Source organism: Henckelia pumila, unplaced genomic scaffold, assembly GCF_033568475.1.
Source record: "Henckelia pumila isolate YLH828 unplaced genomic scaffold, ASM3356847v2 CTG_429, whole genome shotgun sequence".
Classification (NCBI taxonomy): domain Eukaryota; kingdom Viridiplantae; phylum Streptophyta; class Magnoliopsida; order Lamiales; family Gesneriaceae; genus Henckelia; species Henckelia pumila.
Window position 1 is genome coordinate 3,305,001 of NW_027331826.1, and position 26,735 is coordinate 3,331,735.

At 37.8% G+C, this 26,735-nt stretch overlaps 2 long non-coding RNA genes across 2 annotated transcripts; both read right to left on the minus strand.

Annotated features, from left to right (window-relative positions):
• Positions 1-7,659: 7,659 nt before the first annotated feature.
• On the minus strand, positions 7,660-8,194 carry LOC140871154 (uncharacterized). The gene is made up of 3 exons (XR_012147623.1): positions 8,118-8,194; positions 7,858-8,013; positions 7,660-7,756 (listed from the first exon to the last, which is right to left on the minus strand). It is a non-coding gene; the product is annotated as an uncharacterized lncRNA (long non-coding RNA).
• A 6,465-nt stretch (positions 8,195-14,659) lies between these two features.
• LOC140871153 (uncharacterized) lies at positions 14,660-15,194 on the minus strand. The gene is made up of 3 exons (XR_012147622.1): positions 15,118-15,194; positions 14,858-15,013; positions 14,660-14,756 (listed from the first exon to the last, which is right to left on the minus strand). It is a non-coding gene; the product is annotated as an uncharacterized lncRNA (long non-coding RNA).
• Positions 15,195-26,735: the final 11,541 nt, after the last annotated feature.

Sequence of the window (26,735 nt, forward strand, 5' to 3'; positions counted from 1 at the left end):
ATCCGGTTGAGGGTGATAGCTGGTTTTTCTATGGTGAGGGAGCACGACCTCCGATGCCGTTGGTATCAGCTTTGAGAGTCTGTCGATCTCTAGAGTCTAGCGGGGAATGCTACCTCATCTATGCAATTGATTTGTCCGCTGAGAGCATTGGCTTAGAAAGTATTCCATTTGTGAATGAATTCCCATATGTATTTTCTGATGAGATTCCGGGTTTTCCGCCTGCTAGTGAAGTGGAGTTTGACATAGAGTTGATGCCGGGTACTTTGCCTATTTCTCGAGCACCGTATTGTCTGGCTCCGTCAGAGATGCGAGAGTTGAAGAATCAGTTGCAGGATATTTTGGATAAGGGGTACATTCGTCCTAGTGTATCTCCTTGGGGAGCTCATGTTCTCTTTGTGAAGAAGAAAGATGGGTCTATGCGGTTGTGCATTAACTATCGGCAGCTTAATCGAGTTACTGTGAAGAACAAGTATCCTTTGCCTCGTATTGATGATATGTTTGATCAGTTTCAGGGTGCTTCGGTTTACTCAAAAATCGACTTGAGATCTCGTTATCACCAGATGAGGGTTCGAGATCAATATGTAGCCAAGACTGCATTCCGTACTCGCTATGGGCATTACGAGTTTCTAGTGATGCCTTTCGGATTGACTAATGCACCGGCTATATTTATGGATCTGATGAACCGTGTCTTAAGGGATTTTTTTGATAAGTTCGTCGTGGTTTTCATTGACGACATTCTGGTGTATTCGCGTGATGTGGATGAACATGTTTCTCATCTGCGGTTGGTGTTGCAGACTCTTCGGGATGAGCAGTTGTACGCCAAATTGAGTAAGTGCGAGTTCTGGATGGATCGAGTGGTCTTTCTTGGTCATATCATATCTAGGGATGGGATTTTTGTTGATACGAGCAAGATTGAGGCTGTGTTGAACTGGCCGTGTCCGACGACAGTTGTTGTGATCCGCAGTTTTCTAGGTCTAGCAGGATATTATCATCGCTTTATTGCAAATTTCTCTCAGCTAGCTCGACCTATGACTCAGCTTACTTGCAAGGGTATTGATTTTGAGTGGTCCTCAGAGTGCGAGGAGAGCTTTTGTGAGCTTCGACAATGGTTGACTTCTGCGCCTATGTTGACATTACCGTCGAGATCTGGAGGGTATGTGGTTTACACAGATGCTTCTCTTCAGGGGTTAGGTTGTGTCCTAACTCAGAATGAGCATGTGATCGCATACGCCTTTAGACAATTGAAGTTACACGAAGATAATTATCCAGTTCATGATTTGGAGTTGGCAGCTATTTTGTTCGCTTTGAAGATCTGGTGTCGTCACTATCTGTATGGCGAGAGATTTGAGATCTTCACCGACCACAAGAGTCTCAAGTATTTGTTCACTCGGACGGAGTTGAACTTGAGACAGAGGCGTTGGATGGACTTGCTGAAGGACTATGATTGTGAGATTAAGTACCATCTGGGAGCTGCTAATCTCACTGATGATGCCTTGAGTCGCAAGGTGCGATTATCCGCACTTCAGACTTGTTCGATATCTTGTGAGATCGAGGCTTGTTGTTCTTTAGGATATACCTTCAAGCACAAGAAAGGTATGCAGGGTATCCAGATGTTTGCAATATTATCTGAGTCAGCTTTGTATTCGCGGATTCGGGATGCTCAGATGTCTGATTCGAAGACCCAGCGTTTGGCATCTAGCCAATGAGGGTAGTACGTATGGATTTCACTATCAGTCAGATGGTTTTCTATGTTTATTGGGTCTTCTTGTGATTCCGGAGGATGAGGATCCGCGAGGGGAGATTTTGTCTCAGGCGCACCGCACTAAGTTGAGTATCCATCCAGGGAGCAACAAGATGTATAAGGATCTGCGTACTCGGTTTTGGTGGAAAGGGATGAAACGCAGCGTGTATCAGTATGTTTTGAGATGCTTGGTTTGTCAGCAGGTCAAGGCAGAGAACCGACAACCTGGAGGTTTGCTTCACATTCTTCCTATTCCGGAGTGGAAATGGGAGCTTATCACGATGGACTTTGTGACCCATTTGCCGGTATCTTCGAAGAATTGTGACGCTATCTGGGTTGTGGTTGACCGACTCACCAAGTCAGCGCATTTCATTCCCTATAGTCGAGAGTACACCGTTGATCGTATGGCACAGTTGTACATTCATGAGATCGTTCGACTTCATGGAGTGCCGGTGAGCATTGTCAGCGATCGAGACCCCAGGTTTACTTCCAGAATCTAGGGGAGTGCGCAGCGTGCGATGGGCGCTACTCTCAGTTTGAGTACTGCCTATCACCCGGAGACTGATGGACAGTCAGAGCGCACTATCCGTACCTTAGAGGATATGCTTTGGGTGTGTGCTATGGATTTTGGTTCAGTCTGGTAAGATCATTTGCCATTGATTGACTTCACGTACAACAACAGTTACCATCGTAGCATTGGGATGAAACCTTTTGAGGCGTTGTACGGACGACATTGTCTTACTCCAATCTTCTGGGAAGAAGTGGGGGAGAGACAGGCCGAGGTACCGGAGTTAGTCCAGCAGGCCACATATATTGTTGATCAGATAATGAAACGGATTAAGACTGCACAGGATTGTCAGGCTAGCTATGCTAATACCAAGCGTAGACCTCTGCAGTTTGATGTTGGGGAGAAAGAATTTCTGAGAGTTTCACCTTTTCGCAGGATTCTAAGATTTGGTCTCAAGGGTAAGCTGTCTCCCAGATACATTGGTCCGTTTGAAATCTTAGAAAGCATTGGTCATTTGGCTTATCGGTTAGCCTTGCCACCGTATTTGTCCAGTATCCATGACGTGTTCCACGCATCCCTGTTGCGATGGTATGTGGCAGATCAATCTCATATTTTGCAACTGTCTGAAGTTCAGGTGGTTACTGTTTTGACTTATGTAGAGAGACCGATTCGTATCCTGGATCATAAGGATAAGGTATTGCGGAATAAAGTCATTCCTCTAGTTCTAGTTCAGTGGCAGCGCCGAGGCACTGAAGAAGCCACTTGGAGCTCGAGAGTAGGATGCGTTCAGAACATCATGAGTTATTTTGATTTTGTTCCAGTGTTGTAATCAGTTGTAAAAAGTTTCATCTGAATAAAGAATGTTTCTGCATATTGTTTGTACTTTTAGTACTTAAGATCTGATTTCGAGGACGAAATATCTTAAGTGGGGGAGAATGTAGTAACCCGTATCCAAAATTATCGATTAATGAGTACTTTAATCAAGTGATCATGTTTAGATTAATTAAAACATGATTAAGGGATTTCCTAATGGATTAGCGAAGTCCGAAAATGGATTTGGAATGATCAGAAATGGCCCGAAAGGTCAGGCAGAACAGACGCAACGTTCGTGGAACGGATGCAACGTTCTGGTCAGCTGATGTCATTCGTGACATCATCAAGTTGACGTTATTGCTTACGACCGTGATGTGACGTTCGGACGCAACGATGGAGGAACGGACGTTCTGTTCTCTGTCTATAAATAGAGGTGCCGAGATTCATTTTCAGGCACACCAATCACCTCTCTTCTCTCGATTCCTTAGTATTCCAACTTAGATCTAGGGCGTTCTAGGCATCCCTTTGGGAATCCGGAAGTGGCATAGCGGTCCAGGTGTCGTAGCGGAGCTGTGGCTTAGTTTTGAGGCAAGTGACAGCAACGGGCTAACGAGGAACGCAGGTATAGCTTTTGCTTTCTAAAAATATTTAGGAGTATGCAATAGCTTAGTTAACGTTTTTAGAGCACTTTAATGATATTAGTATCATTTCGTTGTGTAGTGCGGATTATAGGCGTGGACCTAGAGCTGGTAGAGCTGCCTTGTAGTTGAGGTACGAAAATACTGTTCGAGATATCCTGACTGAGTATGCATGTACTATGTGCTTGCATGATTTTATGTGCATATTTTATGACATGACTGTATGCTGCATGCATATTACATTTCGAGCTATATCTTGGGATATTATAGGGTTTTACCCTATCCTATTAGTGGATGGACTTCCATCAATTTGGGTCCGGAATGTCCACTGGTATTCGGTATGGGAGCCACCTCTTGAGGCGACGGCACAACGTGCTACATATTAGGGCCCGGTCTGTCTTTGTTATCTGTTCCTTGGCCTCTAGCTTCAGTAGGCGTTACACTTGCATTCATGCATTTATATGATACAGCATGCTCATACTCTCGTGCTGAGCATTTTATGCTCACGTCTCGTACTTTGTATATTTGGACACCCTATTCCATGGGGCAGGTTTGCGATTAGATGAGGCGGGTGGATCCAGGAGGGACTAGTCAGTGGTTGGCCGGCTGGGTGTTTTGCCTATGGTTTATTTACTAATGTATTGGGATTAACAGTGTTCGATTTGGTTGTATAACATTTGGGTATTTACAAATTCCTTTCCTTGAGATTGTATAATATTTATTGCTTCCGCAGTTTAATTCTTGTTTACTGTTTTATTAAAGTTAATTTCATGCATAAGTTTCTAATTATTAGATGATCTCGGTAAGGGTCACTACAAAAAGAATTTGAATTCTATGAAAGCCGTTGCCGACAAAGTAACTCAAAGTGTGCGCCACACAAATGAACATACCTCCGCTACAATCTCTGTTCTTCAAGCCGATTTAACTGCTCATATCGACTCCTGCATTGACTTTTTTCAAGCATCAATTGGTGCTCAACTTGAAGAAATCATCTCTCATCTCACTCGTAGTGATGCCAAAAAGGGAAAAGAATTGAGAAAATCAAGTGAGGATCGTCACAGACAAGAAACATCGCAGCACGGGCAAAGTGCATCTGATGTCAAAAAGAGCAGAGGTGGTCATATATGGCAAAGGTAGTAGTTGGTTCGAAAGGTAAAATTTATGCTCGTCTATATTAGTAGGTGTAATAGGATTTACATTGCGTTATTTTGTTTCCTTGTAACAGTTCTATATCAATGCAACTCATTTTTGCAGTGAACTCATTATCCTGCTACTATTTTGTTTTTTGGGGCATAGGTTTTGTCATCACCAAAAAAGAGAAAACTGTTGAATACTAACTTTTGGTGATAACAAAACAATACGTCATCGTTATAAGATTCCCGCCATTAAATTACTAACAGGAACACATCAACCGATCTGAGCACATCTACCGATGTAAGGACATCTACTGATCTATGGATGTCAACCGATCGCAGAACGTCAACTGGCTTTATAAGAAGATATCAACTGCTCAGACATCAACCGATCAAAGTTACAAGTAGCAAGTACTGATGTCAACCGATTATAAGATTATATTTGTTGTCTCAATATGTCTACCGATCTCATAAGCCACAAAACATTGACTAACGGACCTTTGACATGACAACATTAAATGCGAAAGGACAAGCATTTAAAGAGCCTTTTGATAAAGGTTTACTAGCCGTATATAGAATTTATTGTGAAGACACTCCAGTACAGATATTCAAAATTCTAGCAGAATTTACTCCACTTAAAGAGGAAAATAATTTGCTAAAGTATCTACTTGAAAAGACAATTCGTACAACGTTGACAAAGCAACTAAGATAGAGTGTAAATATCAAAGAAAAAGAGACGTTAGAAGATTGAACTATATATATCAGTAGAATATGAGAAGACAACAGAGAAGCAAGCCAACGCATTATCAAAGTCTTCGATCCAGAGCACTTAGAACTTTCAACACTCTATTGCTCTCCAAACCCTCGCTAAACGAAAGCAAATCTGATCATCAAGAGATCGTTTCAAGGTTACTCAAATCCAAGTTGCTGATTGAAGAGCACTAACCTTACTCCAAGGATTTGAGAATCTAAGCTTCCAAAACTTAGTCTTATACATCATCATCCGAAGAAGTTTGATAAGAACTTTGAATCTTATCAGTGTAAATCTAGGAGTTCCATTTTAGGCAGTGATAAGTCCTAACTTGGAGTGAGTGTGTTACAAGACGTTATAATAACAAAAGTCTTCTAGTGTATCCTTCCCGTGAAGAAGAAGGGATGACGTAGGAGATTGAGGTTCGAACATCCCTAAATAAATCTGTGCACATTCATGTGACTGCATTGCATCACATTCACCGCCCTCTACACTCTAAACCAATCCTAACACTATCCATAAAAATAATATGAAATTCAATTCTGATATCGTATCAGTTTCTCTAATATTTTGAACATTATGATTTTCATGAACAATATTATTTTTATTTATTATTTATTCACCCACAACATCTTCTCTGGAAGACTGAGATCTAGTATCTTCTCTGATTTGAGAAGTGGAAGCTCTAGAAGATTGAGGTATATCAACCATATAATCCAGAGACGAAATATGAGAATACATAGATCTAGTTTTAGAAAGAGATCTAGAAGAAGATGACAATAATCTTCTTTGTTCATTATGAAACTGTATTTCTATAGATCATTCATTATTCTGAATTATATTATGTAAATTATTATTTACAATAGAATTACGAGGAACAGCTTGTTCAATAATCCAGTTTTCAGGAAATATAATTTTTTCTCATTTTATAGATCTACGTGTAGTAATTTTAGATCTACTAAAATTTGTTTCTATAAGAATTATTTCATTTAAGTCTTTATCTACTCTTTTACACATATGATTTAGAGTAAATAAAGGTTTAAAGTAAATTCTATAACAGATACATATAACTTATGTTCCAGGAGTATAATTATAACCATGAGTTTTAACATTTAATGTTAAAGCATTAAAAATATTTATATCAGATAATTATAAAGAAAGGTTAGGATAAACATTAAAATATACTGGTTTATGAGCCAGACTAGACTGAATAATTCCCATAAGGAATTGTTTCCAATTTAACTTTCTACCATCTTTTAAAGCTGCAAGTTAGCTTTCTGGTAGACCTTCTAAAGTTAATGGTTTAAAAGCAATTTTCACTAAATCAATATGTAAAAACCTATGAGTTTTCTGGAAAAGGTAAAATATATATTGTGGGGACCTCGGGTTGTTAATCTCATTCTAAGGGCAATAATGATTAAGTATCATTATTCAAACAAGGAAGGATGAAGTAACAAGCCAAGCCAAGAACCAAAAAATTTTTTTTTTTTTTAAAATGGGGTGCGCTCGAACGGCCATAAAGCGCCGCTCGGGCGTACCATGTTGCTAACAAAGTGAAAGTTCTGCCTGGGCTGCGCTCGGGCTGCTGTTTTTGGCAGCTCGGGCACTGTCCTGGACAGAGTTTTTCCCTCGAAAAACATGGCTCCCAAGCTTGCTTCTTGACTTCTCCAAACCTGGTTTTTAGATCTGAACATATTCAAATACATCTAAACAAAGTCTCATACAATGGTACATGTATTTTCTTACATCATCCAAGTCGCTAAAAGATCACAAAACGACAACAACTTAAACTAGATCAAGTTTGATACATGTTTTCCCATCGTAATACATATGTTCAAAACCAAGGAAACCAAACATCTAAAAGATCAAAGTATCATCTACAACCCGAGTCCTCACATGCTCGACTCTTTATCCCAGCTGTCAATGACGTCGATGACCAGCTTCTGCCCCCTCTGTTGTCATGCACACATACAAAACAAGACAACAGCCGGATACACTCCGGTGAGATACAATCTCAGTATAATCGACATATCGAAAGCGTTAAATAAATCATATCGATTCTATTTAAAACTCGACTCAATCAAATAGAGTAATACGCTCTTCGTATAGGAATTGATTCATTAAACTTCGAAGCCATCAAGATTCGTATGCGATCTTGACATGGATATCCATCTATCGAGATATAATCGACTCGAAAATCAGGTTAATCGTAACCTGGGCTTATAATCAATTCAATCTATCAATATATCCACTCGAATATAAAGATCCACTACCTGTGATGGATCGACAACATCGAAATCAAATCAAATCAAAACAAGTATGTGATTTTATCGGGCCAACTCAAGAAACGTCGATCTTGAGTTTCAAAGTCCCTTTCAAAACGATGTCGTCATTATACCTTCGTTTATCGGATTCTGAGCTCTTCAAATCTGTAAAAGATAATCAATATATACATATCAAACTTCATTTCACATTATCGCTTCAGAAACAAGTCAAAACCATAAGGAATTCATCGCCCAATCGCATTTCAAACCTCAAGAACACTTCTTCGGTACAAGGTCGAAGTCTTGTGTCGTTTGTGTTGTTTCTTCAACTGAAATTGAACAAGAAAATTGCTATAACAACCATAACATCTCCATAAAATATTCAGTTTCAAACTTGGCTATCAACACAGTCCAACAACTCGACTAAACGGCGTAGTGATTCAAAATCGGTAACCGATACGGTATCGCAAACCATTTCTATCACATTCTTCAATCATACGTACATCACAACTCATAAACCAGCTGATATATAACCTTTAAAACAACATATAAATGTCCATAACAGTTGGTTCACTTGCTGGAATCAAAATCGAATACAACTATCGCAAGTTCATCAAGCCGGTTTCAATAGATAATCATAACAAGTTCAAGAACAAGCATACAAGTTCAGAATCTGATCTCTGCCCCATAATGATTTCGAAATCAACATAACAGAGCATAAAACTTACACGAGATCGAAGCCCTCGTCGTAAGGATTCCAGAACATCCAACGGAATCGAAATCAGACAACCGTAGCAAAAGTTATCGCGAAAAGAAAATCAAACTTGTAAAGGAAATGGAAGGAATCGGGTGTGCTCGGTTCTGAATTTCTGAATTCTGATTTCTTTTTTTTCCTTCTTACACGTTTTTCCCTCTCCTAAATATAGCAAATCAGATAAGTTAAGAGGAAATTGCACTTTAGTCCCTCCATTCTTCGGAAATTGCAATTCAGTCCTCAGCCCTTAGTTTTATTCAATTTCAATCCTAAATAATTTAAGAATATTAGAATTTAAATCAAAACTCTAATTATTCCCAAATTAAATATACTCGGATTAAAATTAAATAAATTCGAATTAATATCAATTAATCCCGGGCCTTACATTTCTCCCCCACTAAGACATGAGTTCGTCCTCGAATTCATAAATAGTATAGATATGCAGTCGTCATGCTCATAATCAAAATAATACCTGAATACATAATAAGCACTCACATCAGTGGAAAAGATAGGGAAATCGCTGCTTCATATCTTCTTCAACTTCCCAAGTCGCCTCTTCAACCCCGTGTCGATTCCATTGAATCTTCACCAATGGAATGGTCTTCGTTCGGAGTTGCTTCGTCTTTCTGTCAAGTATCTGAATAGGCTGTTCGAAATAACTGAGAGTATCATCCAACTCAGCTTCGTCAAATTGAATGACATGAGATGCATCAGCTATATACTTCCGCAACATCGATACATGAAAGACATCATGTATACCAGACAAAGACATAGGAAGAGCGAGACGATAAGCTAGATTGCCTACCTTCTCGAGAATCTCATACGGCCCAATATACCTTGGAGATAATTTTCCTCGTTTGCCAAATCGAACTGTGCCCCTGAATGGTGAAATCTTCAGAAACACTCTATCTCCCTGATCAAAAGATAACGGCCGTCGTCGTACATTCGCATATCTGCTCTGTCTGTGCTGTGCTATTTTCATTCGCTGCTGTATCAGTTTCACTTTCTCAGTCATCTGTCTAATCATATCCGGCCCTAACTCAGGTACTTCAGACACATCATCCCAATATAAAGGCGATCGACACTTCTTCCCATACAATGCTTCGAATGGTGCCATCTCTATACTCGTCTGATAACTGTTGTTATAAGAGAATTCAACAAGTGATATAGAATTCTGCCATGAAACACCAAAATCAAGAACAACAGCTCTAAGCATATCCTCAAGTGTCTGAATAGTTCGTTCAGATTGACCGTCTGTTTGAGGATGATAAGCGGTACTCAAATGTAAACGCGTACCTAGAGCTTCCTGTAGGCTATGCCAAAAATGTGATGTAAACCTTGGATCACGATCTGATACGATCGACTTTGGCACACCATGTAGTCTTACTACTTCTTGAATATAGAGATCTGCCATCTGATCATGACGATAAGTCATTCGATATGGAATAAAGCACGCAGATTTCGTCAATCTGTCGACGATTACCCAAACAGCATCGCATCCTCGAGATGATCTTGGCAACTTCGTTACAAAGTCCATGGAAATGTGATCCCATTTCCATTCAGGAATGGACAAACTCTGTAATAAGCCACCCGGTTTCTTTCTTTCAGCCTTCACCTGTTGGCAATTTAAACATTTGGATACAAATTCAGTCACATCAGACTTCATTTGTTTCCACCAGTACTGACTCTTCAAGTCGTTGTACATCTTTCTGCCTCCAGGATGAATACTGAATCGACTACAGTGGGCTTCTTTCAAAATCTTCTGTCTCAAGTCTGAAATATCTGGAACAACTATTCGGTTATTCACATACAAAATATCATCATTACTAACCTTGTATTCAGACTGATGTCCTGATCTGATCATTTCAATCGATTTCTGAACATTCAAATCAGATTTCTGTGCTTCTTTGATCTGAATCAACAACTCTGGTTCAGCACTGATTGCATAAACTCGCATAGGCCTTCTATCTGTCTCAAATACATATCCAGAAACACAACAATTCTCAATCAAATTAGATACACCTATAGTAGATAAAGATAGAGCACATACTTTTCTACTCAGGGCATCTGCTGCTGCGTTAGATTTTCCCGGATAATATTTGATTTCACAATCAAAATCCTTCAATAAATCAAGCCATCGTCGTTGTCTCATGTTCAATTCAGATTGAGAAAACAGATACTTCAGGCTTTTGTGATCAGAAAAGATTTCAAACCTCTCGCCATATAAGTAATGTCGCCAAATTTTCAATGCAAAGACGATTGCAGCCAACTCCAGATCATGAATTGGATACCTAACTTCGTGTGGTTTCAGTTGTCGAGAAGCATAAGCGACAACATGTCCTCTCTGCATCAAAATACATCCCAATCCCTGGTGAGAAGCATCACAATAAACAACAAAATCACCAGTACCTGTAGGGATTGTCAAAATTGGCGCTGTAGTCAATCGTTTCTTCAACTCTACAAAACTTCTTTCACATGCTTCAGACCAAACAAATGGTGCATTCTTCTGTGTAAGCTGTGTAATAGGCTTCGCTATCGATGAAAAATCTCGAATAAATCGACGATAGTAACCAGCTAAGCCCATAAAACTTCGAATTTCTGGCACAGACGTCGGTCTTTGCCAATTAATCACAGCTTCTACTTTGCTTGGATCAACTGATATACCATCTCCTGAAATAATATGACCAAGAAACACGACTCGCTGCAACCAAAACTCACATTTGGATAACTTGGCATATAACTTTTCTTCTCTCAGGGTTTTCAATACAGTTCGGAGATGACCAGCATGTTCATTCATAGTCTTAGAATAAATCAAGATATCATCAATAAATATTATCACAAAATCATCTAGATATCTTTGAAATACCCTATTCATCAATCCCATAAATACTGCTGGTGCATTCGTTAAACCAAAAGGCATGACAATAAATTCGTAATGTCCATACCTGGTTCGAAATGCAGTTTTCGGGATATCTTCATCTCGTACCCTCAGTTGATGATAACCGGATCGAAGATCAATCTTCGAATATACTGACGATCCCTGCAATTGATCAAATAAATCATCGATACGTGGTAAAGGATAACGATTCTTTACCGTTGCTTTATTCAATTGCCGGTAGTCAATACACAATCTCATCGATCCGTCCTTCTTTCTGACAAATAAAACCGGAGCACCCCAAGGAGATACGCTCGGTCTGATATAACCCTTGGCCAACAAATCTTCAAGTTGGTCTTTCAATTCTTTCAGTTCAATCGGTGCCATACGGTAAGGTGCTTTCGATATCGGCTGTGTACCTGGCATCAATTCGATACTGAAGTCTACCTCTCTGTATGGTGGCAATCCCGGAATCTCGTCAGGGAATACATCTGTAAATTCGCTCACCACCGGTATATCAGATAACTTCGGACTACTCTTCAGTACATCAACAGCATAGATCAGAAATCCTTCTGCTCCTTTCTGTAACAAGTCAGTCATAACAATAGCAGAAATCAAAGGAATTCTAGATCTTGAACCCTTACCAAAGAATTTCCATTCATCGGTCATCAGTGGTCTGAATCTTACTATCTTCTGAAAACAGTCGACTGTAGCTCTGTACTTGGTAAGTATATCGATGTCAATAATACAATCAAAATCAGATAATCCAAGAACAATACAGTCAAGTTCAACTTCATTCCCTTCGTACTGTAGTATACAACTTCGCATAGATTTCACTGATACTATACCTTTTCCCAACGGTGAAGATATAGAAACTACAGTATCTAATATTTCCACAGGTAATGAATGTAATGCAACAAAGTGTTCAGAAATGAAAGTGTGTGACGCACCAGTATCAAATAAAACGTATGCAGGATAACCAGAAAGATAACAGTTACCTGCTATAACATCATCAGGTGCCGCCTGTGCTTGCTCTTCTGTTAGTGCAAACACTCTTGCTTGTTGTCTCGGAGGTTGGTTCACTATCTGACTTCCTCCTCTTCCTTGTGCTGCAGGTTGTGACTGAAAAGAATGCACAGTAGTTCCTTGCCTTTCAGTCTGAGCTACTGATCTCACTGATCCAGTACCCTGAGCACCTTCAACTCCTCTCTGTGGACATACTCTTGCATAATGTCCAGTTTTGTTGCAAATATGACAGCTCCCAAAAATACCTCGGCACTGTTCAGTGGGATGGCGACCTCCACACTTAGTACAACTATCATACCTCTGTCCAGATCGAGACTGTCGAGAACCACTGGAACTTGAGGAACTACCACTACCTGCTCTCTTGAACTGTTTGCTTTTACTTCTAAAGAAGCTTTTCTTCCCACCACTACTACCTCCAGCTTCGAATCGAGGTGGCTGTGGAGTCGGTGACTGTTCTGGTTGCTTCATAGGTTGAGGAACAGATTGAGGAACAAACTGGGCTCTTCGGTGCTTCAATATCCCAGCTTCAGCACCTTTTGCACGATTAAGAGCATCGGCAAAAGTATTCGGTCTTCCGGCATTCACTAACATAAACACGTCAGGATTCAAGCCATTGATAAACTGATCGGCTTGTGCTTCGTCACTGGCAGCAACATGAGGAGCAAACTTCATCAAGCTTGTGAATTTTGCAACATAATCTTCGATATTCATTTGGCCCTGTTGCAAACTCGCAAACTCCGCTCCTTTGTCCTTTCGATAAGATACAGGAAAGAAACGTTGAAAGAAAGCAGTTCGAAATAAATTCCAAGTAATAGCGGTACCTTGGCTTTCATATGCTTTCTTCGTTGCTATCCACCAGTTCTTTGCTATACCATGAAGTTGGTAAATGACTAATCTTACTCGTCTTTCATCAACATAATCAAGTGACTCAAACATCTGTTCTATGTCTTCCAGCCAGCTTTCACATTCTATAGCATTCTCAGTCCCTTGCAGTGTCGGTGGTTTAAACGACTGGAATCGCTTCAGAAGTTTTTCCATCGGAGTAGCTTCACCATATAAATCAACAGAAGTACTACTATGTCCATGTTCTGGCACTGTCACTGGCTGTATTACCGGTTGTGCAGCATTTGTCTGTTCTGGCAACTGAGTAGTGACCGGCAAAGGAGTAGTCACTGACGGTCTCAGTGGTGGTCGTCCTGGTCTTCGTGACATATCTGATAATCAAATAGATCAGTGAACAGTTCATCATATCGTAATACATTTCTGTTTCAGTCCCTCCTCTGATTAGCACTGAATGCCTTCTCAAGAGATCGAGTTCTGATTCATACTCATTCAATTCATGCTATTACTTCAAATAATAAACACGCATCAAGAATAAATAAATCAGAATAGAAGACTCGATCTACCCCTCTCATCTAGTTCAGTCCAGAACCTACGCTCTGATACCACCTGTTGTGGGGACCTCGGGTTGTTAATCTCATTCTAAGGGCAATAATGATTAAGTATCATTATTCAAACAAGGAAGGATGAAGTAACAAGCCAAGCCAAGAACCAAAAAAATTTTTTTTTTTTTAAAATGGGGTGCGCTCGAACGGCCATAAAGCGCCGCTCGGGCGTACCATGTTGCTAACAAAGTGAAAGTTCTGCCTGGGCTGCGCTCGGGCTGCTGTTTTTGGCAGCTCGGGCACTGTCCTGGACAGAGTTTTTCCCTCGAAAAACATGGCTCCCAAGCTTGCTTCTTGACTTCTCCAAACCTGGTTTTTAGATCTGAACATATTCAAATACATCTAAACAAAGTCTCATACAATGGTACATGTATTTTCTTACATCATCCAAGTCGCTAAAAGATCACAAAACGACAACAACTTAAACTAGATCAAGTTTGATACATGTTTTCCCATCGTAATACATATGTTCAAAACCAAGGAAACCAAACATCTAAAAGATCAAAGTATCATCTACAACCCGAGTCCTCACATGCTCGACTCTTTATCCCAGCTGTCAATGACGTCGATGACCAGCTTCTGCCCCCTCTGTTGTCATGCACACATACAAAACAAGACAACAGCCGGATACACTCCGGTGAGATACAATCTCAGTATAATCGACATATCGAAAGCGTTAAATAAATCATATCGATTCTATTTAAAACTCGACTCAATCAAATAGAGTAATACGCTCTTCGTATAGGAATTGATTCATTAAACTTCGAAGCCATCAAGATTCGTATGCGATCTTGACATGGATATCCATCTATCGAGATATAATCGACTCGAAAATCAGGTTAATCGTAACCTGGGCTTATAATCAATTCAATCTATCAATATATCCACTCGAATATAAAGATCCACTACCTGTGATGGATCGACAACATCGAAATCAAATCAAATCAAAACAAGTATGTGATTTTATCGGGCCAACTCAAGAAACGTCGATCTTGAGTTTCAAAGTCCCTTTCAAAACGATGTCGTCATTATACCTTCGTTTATCGGATTCTGAGCTCTTCAAATCTGTAAAAGATAATCAATATATACATATCAAACTTCATTTCACATTATCGCTTCAGAAACAAGTCAAAACCATAAGGAATTCATCGCCCAATCGCATTTCAAACCTCAAGAACACTTCTTCGGTACAAGGTCGAAGTCTTGTGTCGTTTGTGTTGTTTCTTCAACTGAAATTGAACAAGAAAATTGCTATAACAACCATAACATCTCCATAAAATATTCAGTTTCAAACTTGGCTATCAACACAGTCCAACAACTCGACTAAACGGCGTAGTGATTCAAAATCGGTAACCGATACGGTATCGCAAACCATTTCTATCACATTCTTCAATCATACGTACATCACAACTCATAAACCAGCTGATATATAACCTTTAAAACAACATATAAATGTCCATAACAGTTGGTTCACTTGCTGGAATCAAAATCGAATACAACTATCGCAAGTTCATCAAGCCGGTTTCAATAGATAATCATAACAAGTTCAAGAACAAGCATACAAGTTCAGAATCTGATCTCTGCCCCATAATGATTTCGAAATCAACATAACAGAGCATAAAACTTACACGAGATCGAAGCCCTCGTCGTAAGGATTCCAGAACATCCAACGGAATCGAAATCAGACAACCGTAGCAAAAGTTATCGCGAAAAGAAAATCAAACTTGTAAAGGAAATGGAAGGAATCGGGTGTGCTCGGTTCTGAATTTCTGAATTCTGATTTCTTTTTTTTCCTTCTTACACGTTTTCCCTCTCCTAAATATAGCAAATCAGATAAGTTAAGAGGAAATTGCACTTTAGTCCCTCCATTCTTCGGAAATTGCAATTCAGTCCTCAGCCCTTAGTTTTATTCAATTTCAATCCTAAATAATTTAAGAATATTAGAATTTAAATCAAAACTCTAATTATTCCCAAATTAAATATACTCGGATTAAAATTAAATAAATTCGAATTAATATCAATTAATCCCGGGCCTTACATTTCTCCCCCACTAAGACATGAGTTCGTCCTCGAATTCATAAATAGTATAGATATGCAGTCGTCATGCTCATAATCAAAATAATACCTGAATACATAATAAGCACTCACATCAGTGGAAAAGATAGGGAAATCGCTGCTTCATATCTTCTTCAACTTCCCAAGTCGCCTCTTCAACCCCGTGTCGATTCCATTGAATCTTCACCAATGGAATGGTCTTCGTTCGGAGTTGCTTCGTCTTTCTGTCAAGTATCTGAATAGGCTGTTCGAAATAACTGAGAGTATCATCCAACTCAGCTTCGTCAAATTGAATGACATGAGATGCATCAGCTATATACTTCCGCAACATCGATACATGAAAGACATCATGTATACCAGACAAAGACATAGGAAGAGCGAGACGATAAGCTAGATTGCCTACCTTCTCGAGAATCTCATACGGCCCAATATACCTTGGAGATAATTTTCCTCGTTTGCCAAATCGAACTGTGCCCCTGAATGGTGAAATCTTCAGAAACACTCTATCTCCCTGATCAAAAGATAACGGCCGTCGTCGTACATTCGCATATCTGCTCTGTCTGTGCTGTGCTGTTTTCATTCGCTGCTGTATCAGTTTCACTTTCTCAGTCATCTGTCTAATCATATCCGGCCCTAACTCAGGTACTTCAGACACATCATCCCAATATAAAGGCGATCGACACTTCTTCCCATACAATGCTTCGAATGGTGCCATCTCTATACTCGTCTGATAACTGTTGTTATAAGAGAATTCAACAAGTGATATAGAATTCTGCCATGAAACACCAAAATCAAGAACAACAGCTCTAAGCATATCCTCAAGTGTCTGAATAGTTCGTTCAGATTGACCGTCTGTTTGAGGATGATAAGCGGTACTCAAATGTAAACGCGTACCTAGAGCTTCCTGTAGGCTATGCCAAAAATGTGATGTAAACCTTGGATCACGATCTGATACGATCGACTTTGGCACACCATGTAGTCTTACTACTTCTTGAATATAGAGATCTGCCATCTGATCATGACGATAAGTCATTCGATATGGAATAAAGCACGCAGATTTCGTCAATCTGTCGACGATTACCCAAACAGCATCGCATCCTCGAGATGATCTTGGCAACTTCGTTACAAAGTCCATGGAAATGTGATCCCATTTCCATTCAGGAATGGACAAACTCTGTAATAAGCCACCCGGTTTCTTTCTTTCAGCCTTCACCTGTTGGCAATTTAAACATTTGGATACAAATTCAGTCACATCAGACTTCATTTGTTTCCACCAGTACTGACTCTTCAAGTCGTTGTACATCTTTCTGCCTCCAGGATGAATACTGAATCGACTACAGTGGGCTTCTTTCAAAATCTTCTGTCTCAAGTCTGAAATATCTGGAACAACTATTCGGTTATTCACATACAAAATATCATCATTACTAACCTTGTATTCAGACTGATGTCCTGATCTGATCATTTCAATCGATTTCTGAACATTCAAATCAGATTTCTGTGCTTCTTTGATCTGAATCAACAACTCTGGTTCAGCACTGATTGCATAAACTCGCATAGGCCTTCTATCTGTCTCAAATACATATCCAGAAACACAACAATTCTCAATCAAATTAGATACACCTATAGTAGATAAAGATAGAGCACATACTTTTCTACTCAGGGCATCTGCTGCTGCGTTAGATTTTCCCGGATAATATTTGATTTCACAATCAAAATCCTTCAATAAATCAAGCCATCGTCGTTGTCTCATGTTCAATTCAGATTGAGAAAACAGATACTTCAGGCTTTTGTGATCAGAAAAGATTTCAAACCTCTCGCCATATAAGTAATGTCGCCAAATTTTCAATGCAAAGACGATTGCAGCCAACTCCAGATCATGAATTGGATACCTAACTTCGTGTGGTTTCAGTTGTCGAGAAGCATAAGCGACAACATGTCCTCTCTGCATCAAAATACATCCCAATCCCTGGTGAGAAGCATCACAATAAACAACAAAATCACCAGTACCTGTAGGGATTGTCAAAATTGGCGCTGTAGTCAATCGTTTCTTCAACTCTACAAAACTTCTTTCACATGCTTCAGACCAAACAAATGGTGCATTCTTCTGTGTAAGCTGTGTAATAGGCTTCGCTATCGATGAAAAATCTCGAATAAATCGACGATAGTAACCAGCTAAGCCCATAAAACTTCGAATTTCTGGCACAGACGTCGGTCTTTGCCAATTAATCACAGCTTCTACTTTGCTTGGATCAACTGATATACCATCTCCTGAAATAATATGACCAAGAAACACGACTCGCTGCAACCAAAACTCACATTTGGATAACTTGGCATATAACTTTTCTTCTCTCAGGGTTTTCAATACAGTTCGGAGATGACCAGCATGTTCATTCATAGTCTTAGAATAAATCAAGATATCATCAATAAATATTATCACAAAATCATCTAGATATCTTTGAAATACCCTATTCATCAATCCCATAAATACTGCTGGTGCATTCGTTAAACCAAAAGGCATGACAATAAATTCGTAATGTCCATACCTGGTTCGAAATGCAGTTTTCGGGATATCTTCATCTCGTACCCTCAGTTGATGATAACCGGATCGAAGATCAATCTTCGAATATACTGACGATCCCTGCAATTGATCAAATAAATCATCGATACGTGGTAAAGGATAACGATTCTTTACCGTTGCTTTATTCAATTGCCGGTAGTCAATACACAATCTCATCGATCCGTCCTTCTTTCTGACAAATAAAACCGGAGCACCCCAAGGAGATACGCTCGGTCTGATATAACCCTTGGCCAACAAATCTTCAAGTTGGTCTTTCAATTCTTTCAGTTCAATCGGTGCCATACGGTAAGGTGCTTTCGATATCGGCTGTGTACCTGGCATCAATTCGATACTGAAGTCTACCTCTCTGTATGGTGGCAATCCCGGAATCTCGTCAGGGAATACATCTGTAAATTCGCTCACCACCGGTATATCAGATAACTTCGGACTACTCTTCAGTACATCAACAGCATAGATCAGAAATCCTTCTGCTCCTTTCTGTAACAAGTCAGTCATAACAATAGCAGAAATCAAAGGAATTCTAGATCTTGAACCCTTACCAAAGAATTTCCATTCATCGGTCATCAGTGGTCTGAATCTTACTATCTTCTGAAAACAGTCGACTGTAGCTCTGTACTTGGTAAGTATATCGATGTCAATAATACAATCAAAATCAGATAATCCAAGAACAATACAGTCAAGTTCAACTTCATTCCCTTCGTACTGTAGTATACAACTTCGCATAGATTTCACTGATACTATACCTTTTCCCAACGGTGAAGATATAGAAACTACAGTATCTAATATTTCCACAGGTAATGAATGTAATGCAACAAAGTGTTCAGAAATGAAAGTGTGTGACGCACCAGTATCAAATAAAACGTATGCAGGATAACCAGAAAGATAACAGTTACCTGCTATAACATCATCAGGTGCCGCCTGTGCTTGCTCTTCTGTTAGTGCAAACACTCTTGCTTGTTGTCTCGGAGGTTGGTTCACTATCTGACTTCCTCCTCTTCCTTGTGCTGCAGGTTGTGACTGAAAAGAATGCACAGTAGTTCCTTGCCTTTCAGTCTGAGCTACTGATCTCACTGATCCAGTACCCTGAGCACCTTCAACTCCTCTCTGTGGACATACTCTTGCATAATGTCCAGTTTTGTTGCAAATATGACAGCTCCCAAAAATACCTCGGCACTGTTCAGTGGGATGGCGACCTCCACACTTAGTACAACTATCATACCTCTGTCCAGATCGAGACTGTCGAGAACCACTGGAACTTGAGGAACTACCACTACCTGCTCTCTTGAACTGTTTGCTTTTACTTCTAAAGAAGCTTTTCTTCCCACCACTACTACCTCCAGCTTCGAATCGAGGTGGCTGTGGAGTCGGTGACTGTTTTGGTTGCTTCATAGGTTGAGGAACAGATTGAGGAACAAACTGGGCTCTTCGGTGCTTCAATATCCCAGCTTCAGCACCTTTTGCACGATTAAGAGCATCGGCAAAAGTATTCGGTCTTCCGGCATTCACTAACATAAACACGTCAGGATTCAAGCCATTGATAAACTGATCGGCTTGTGCTTCGTCACTGGCAGCAACATGAGGAGCAAACTTCATCAAGCTTGTGAATTTTGCAACATAATCTTCGATATTCATTTGGCCCTGTTGCAAACTCGCAAACTCCGCTCCTTTGTCCTTTCGATAAGATACAGGAAAGAAACGTTGAAAGAAAGCAGTTCGAAATAAATTCCAAGTAATAGCGGTACCTTGGCTTTCATATGCTTTCTTCGTTGCTATCCACCAGTTCTTTGCTATACCATGAAGTTGGTAAATGACTAATCTTACTCGTCTTTCATCAACATAATCAAGTGACTCAAACATCTGTTCTATGTCTTCCAGCCAGCTTTCACATTCTATAGCATTCTCAGTCCCTTGCAGTGTCGGTGGTTTAAACGACTGGAATCGCTTCAGAAGTTTTTCCATCGGAGTAGCTTCACCATATAAATCAACAGAAGTACTACTATGTCCATGTTCTGGCACTGTCACTGGCTGTATTACCGGTTGTGCAGCATTTGTCTGTTCTGGCAACTGAGTAGTGACCGGCAAAGGAGTAGTCACTGACGGTCTCAGTGGTGGTCGTCCTGGTCTTCGTGACATATCTGATAATCAAATAGATCAGTGAACAGTTCATCATATCGTAATACATTTCTGTTTCAGTCCCTCCTCTGATTAGCACTGAATGCCTTCTCAAGAGATCGAGTTCTGATTCATACTCATTCAATTCATGCTATTACTTCAAATAATAAACACGCATCAAGAATAAATAAATCAGAATAGAAGACTCGATCTACCCCTCTCATCTAGTTCAGTCCAGAACCTACGCTCTGATACCACCTGTTGTGGGGACCTCGGGTTGTTAATCTCATTCTAAGGGCAATAATGATTAAGTATCATTATTCAAACAAGGAAGGATGAAGTAACAAGCCAAGCCAAGAACCAAAAAAATTTTTTTTTTTTTTAAAATGGGGTGCGCTCGAACGGCCATAAAGCGCCGCTCGGGCGTACCATGTTGCTAACAAAGTGAAAGTTCTGCCTGGGCTGCGCTCGGGCTGCTGTTTTTGGCAGCTCGGGCACTGTCCTGGACAGAGTTTTTCCCTCGAAAAACATGGCTCCCAAGCTTGCTTCTTGACTTCTCCAAACCTGGTTTTTAGATCTGAACATATTCAAATACATCTAAACAAAGTCTCATACAATGGTACATGTATTTTCTTACATCATCCAAGTCGCTAAAAGATCACAAAACGACAACAACTTAAACTAGATCAAGTTTGATACATGTTTTCCCATCGTAATACATATGTTCAAAACCAAGGAAACCAAACATCTAAAAGATCAAAGTATCATCTACAACCCGAGTCCTCACATGCTCGACTCTTTATCCCAGCTGTCAATGACGTCGATGACCAGCTTCTGCCCCCTCTGTTGTCATGCACACATACAAAACAAGACAACAGCCGGATACACTCCGGTGAGATACAATCTCAGTATAATCGACATATCGAAAGCGTTAAATAAATCATATCGACTCTATTTAAAACTCGACTCAATCAAATAGAGTAATACGCTCTTCGTATAGGAATTGATTCATTAAACTTCGAAGCCATCAAGATTCGTATGCGATCTTGACATGGATATCCATCTATCGAGATATAATCGACTCGAAAATCAGGTTAATCGTAACCTGGGCTTATAATCAATTCAATCTATCAATATATCCACTCGAATATAAAGATCCACTACCTGTGATGGATCGACAACATCGAAATCAAATCAAATCAAAACAAGTATGTGATTTTATCGGGCCAACTCAAGAAACGTCGATCTTGAGTTTCAAAGTCCCTTTCAAAACGATGTCGTCATTATACCTTCGTTTATCGGATTCTGAGCTCTTCAAATCTGTAAAAGATAATCAATATATACATATCAAACTTCATTTCACATTATCGCTTCAGAAACAAGTCAAAACCATAAGGAATTCATCGCCCAATCGCATTTCAAACCTCAAGAACACTTCTTCGGTACAAGGTCGAAGTCTTGTGTCGTTTGTGTTGTTTCTTCAACTGAAATTGAACAAGAAAATTGCTATAACAACCATAACATCTCCATAAAATATTCAGTTTCAAACTTGGCTATCAACACAGTCCAACAACTCGACTAAACGGCGTAGTGATTCAAAATCGGTAACCGATACGGTATCGCAAACCATTTCTATCACATTCTTCAATCATACGTACATCACAACTCATAAACCAGCTGATATATAACCTTTAAAACAACATATAAATGTCCATAACAGTTGGTTCACTTGCTGGAATCAAAATCGAATACAACTATCGCAAGTTCATCAAGCCGGTTTCAATAGATAATCATAACAAGTTCAAGAACAAGCATACAAGTTCAGAATCTGATCTCTGCCCCATAATGATTTCGAAATCAACATAACAGAGCATAAAACTTACACGAGATCGAAGCCCTCGTCGTAAGGATTCCAGAACATCCAACGGAATCGAAATCAGACAACCGTAGCAAAAGTTATCGCGAAAAGAAAATCAAACTTGTAAAGGAAATGGAAGGAATCGGGTGTGCTCGGTTCTGAATTTCTGAATTCTGATTTCTTTTTTTTCCTTCTTACACGTTTTTCCCTCTCCTAAATATAGCAAATCAGATAAGTTAAGAGGAAATTGCACTTTAGTCCCTCCATTCTTCGGAAATTGCAATTCAGTCCTCAGCCCTTAGTTTTATTCAATTTCAATCCTAAATAATTTAAGAATATTAGAATTTAAATCAAAACTCTAATTATTCCCAAATTAAATATACTCGGATTAAAATTAAATAAATTCGGATTAATATCAATTAATCCCGGGCCTTACATATATTTTTTGTTTAATAAACAAATTAACATTTCATTTCTATGAAGATGTATAGATTTTTCAGTAGTTTTAACTACTTGTTTTAAACCTAGTCTTTCAAAAGTTCCCAATTTCTAAATCATCTTTGTTTCTATTTAAGGAATAGTCCATTTATTTAGCAATTCTAAATCATTAGAGATATCATATTCTTCAATCATACTGTTATGAACAGTATCATTATTATTATTATTATTATTATTATTATTATTATTATTATTATTATTATTATTATTATTATTATTATTATTATTATTATTATTATTATTCATTTTTTGGGATTTTGTTTCTTTTTTTTTTGGTTTTTTTTATTATGCATTCTATTCTTTAAAAAAATCTTTTTTTTTGGGTCAATTTTTCTTGATCATTTTCTTCTTCTTATAATTTATATTTCAATACTATATAATAATGCATCACCTTGTTAATGTTAATATGAAAACAAAAATAAATAATTAATATGTTGTGCACTTTCATTTCAACTAACATCATTATACTTTTTAAAAAAAGATATTGATTAAAATGTGGATTAGATACATTTGTATTGAAATTCATGGCTTCAAGAGAATTAGGATGAACATTATATCGGTTAAACCGCACTAACCAATCGAACCAAATGAATTAAAAATTTTAGTTCGGTTAATTTGAAAATTCAGTATTAATTTTAGAAAATTTCTGTTAAATCGATTAATTCGGTTCGATTTTTTATCTTCGAAAGAAATTTCGATTAATTGAATTATAAATAATTAAAATTTGATTTTTAAATTAGACTTTACATATAATTTATGATATTTGTTAATTGTTTTTATATTTAATATTAAGTATATGTTTGTTAAATGTTTTTATATTTAATATTGTAATTAATGTTTCTTATTTTTAAAATTTTAAAACTTAATTTGTTTTATTATGATAAAAATCTCATATTTAATTATTAGTTTTATATTTTTAATTACATTTTTTTAAAAAACAAATCGGTTAATTCAAAGAAATAGAGAAAATAATTAGAATATATATATATATATATATATATATATATATATATATATATATATACAATTTTGCTATGTTGCTCATTGAGTGGGTACGGTGGATGGACAGCATAACAAAACTCTCTATATATATATATATAAATAAAGTCTAAAATACAAAGAAATTAATATTTTGAAAAAATAAATATGAAACAAAATCCAAAAAAGGAAAAAAAAAATAAAGAATTAAAATATGAACAAAAAAAATTAAAAAAATTTATGTTGTGTGTCGTTCACAACAACAACATTTACAACATCCCCTATCGTAACAATACCTAAAGGGCGATCACATCCCAATATATACCATACGTACTATGGATGGAAATGTTTGATGGGTTTGAGATTTTTAATTCTTAATCTTAATGTTTTAAATTGTTAAATTAATCTATTTCAAATCCATATCTTACTTTTCATTTCCCACCCACCCCTCACCGCCGCCCCCAAATCCATACCTTGAATTTTAACATATTTTTTTAAACCAATTTCATTAAAGTATTTTAAATCTTATTAGCCATTTTAACTCCAAACTTTTAAATTAATATTCGAAATCCTTCTGTCAAAACAATTTTTTTTTTTGAAACAAACATAAGAAATATATTAAGAGGTCAAGTCCGGTACAATAACATTCGAAATAACAGCAGGAGAAGGAACATATCTTCCTACTAGATCAGACATAGATGCAGCACCCCTAATTAAAGCATGAACAACTTGATTCGCTGATCTTCTGACAAAAGCAAAAGTAAAAGATTCGAGCGAGGAGTTCGCAATCTTCAATGATGAGGTTCAAATTTGAGAAATCCGGGTCAGTGCGATTAAGAGCTTCGATAATCAATAATGCATCGGATTCTACGATGATCGTCGATAAATGAAGGTTCTTTATCCAACTAAGAGCTTCACGAATGGTCAGAGCCTCTACCATCGCTGGATCATTGTTACAGTGTATTCTTCCTTGAGTTGCTGCGAGAACGATACCATGCGAGTCAAAGCACTTATTTCAAAAAACTCTCATTTCAAACTAGAATAATTTATATATCAACTAAAAATTCATCTTCAACCATGAAAGGAAATCTTCTCAAAATCTTCTTATTATTTTAATACGATAACCAATTTATTCTACAAACACTACAAGAATATAGCCTTTTAGTGAAGCTTAACTTTATTAAAGATATAGTGACATTTATGTTTTGGTGACATTTGAGAAAAATGTTCTCTATTCTCGTGTCGTCTAAAGGTTTGTGACATTTTGTAGTGTCACTATAAAGTACTAATGCCAACATCGTAAATGAAACGACCCTAACTCTCTAAATATAAATAAATAAGCGGAAATTTTTTTTTTTTTTTAGAATAAAACTAAGTAAAATAGATGTACATACATGCCCATACATATATGCACAAAATAAATAGATTTTAAAATAAATAACTTAAATAAAAACAACCTTTAATAAATTAAATATCTGAGTCTAACATTTAATAAAATACTGACATAAGCAAAATAAATAAAATTTGCATGCACTGAAAATATTTGAATAAAAACATACAATAGTGTCAATTTACTGAAAATAAGTAAAAATGTGTAACATGATAAAATATTCAAAACATGCATATAGACTCAGACAACGGTCAAGGGGATCACTGCCAGTCTGCTCATACGTCCTCGCCTCGGGTGGGTACTACGTCCTCTACGTACTCACCTGCACCATACCAGTGTAGTGAGCCTAGAGGCCCAACATGCTAACATAACAAGGATTTAAAATAATTAAATCACTTTAATACTAATACATAACATATACATGAATGAGCATGCTTAAAATAATATCATGACATAACATAACTTAAATTAACTTAAATATCATAATCATACATAATACATAAACATTGTTGAGCAAATTATTTTCTAACATCGCATGGTTGTATCCATAGTGTAACCTTAAATCATACATCAAATACTGATCAGCGTGGAAACCAACGTATGTGGCGGTGACGAATCACCTCTTAAATTGGCAGTAAACTGCCCTTCAATAGTTCACATATGGGGACGAGTCCCCCTTAAATTGTCACACTACTTCAACTTCCAACATAAAATATTTCCTTTTGCTCAACCTTAAACATTAAATCATGCATAAAAATTATTTCATGAATGCATGTACTTAAATGTAATGTGTGTCCTTCATATATATTTAATTTAATTTCATACTATCATATAAATATAAAAATAACTTCCATGCATAAAAATAATTAAATATATATTCAGGACACATGCAAATTTTTCATGGATTGTACTGAACTGCTGGCCCTAACACTCAAGCCCATTTACTTAAATCTGGCCCATTAATACTGAGACTGGCCCATTAACATACTTAAGCCCAATAAAAATTATTCTAAGTCCAATTAAATAATTAAAACCCATTAAAATTATTCTAAGCCCAATTAAATAATTAAAGCCCATTAAAATTATTCTAAGCCCAATGAAATAATTAAAGCCCATTAAAAACCTTCCTGGCCCAATAACGACCTATTCTGGCCCAATGGGCCCAAAAGCCCAAAGACTGGCCCAATAACTTTCATGGGCCCCCAAGGCCCATAAAATTTAGTGGACTCACTTAATTAATTTAATTAAGCCCAACAATAATTAAATTTAACCCAAAGTAATTAAATGGAACCCAATTAAATTTTTAGGATTTAATTAG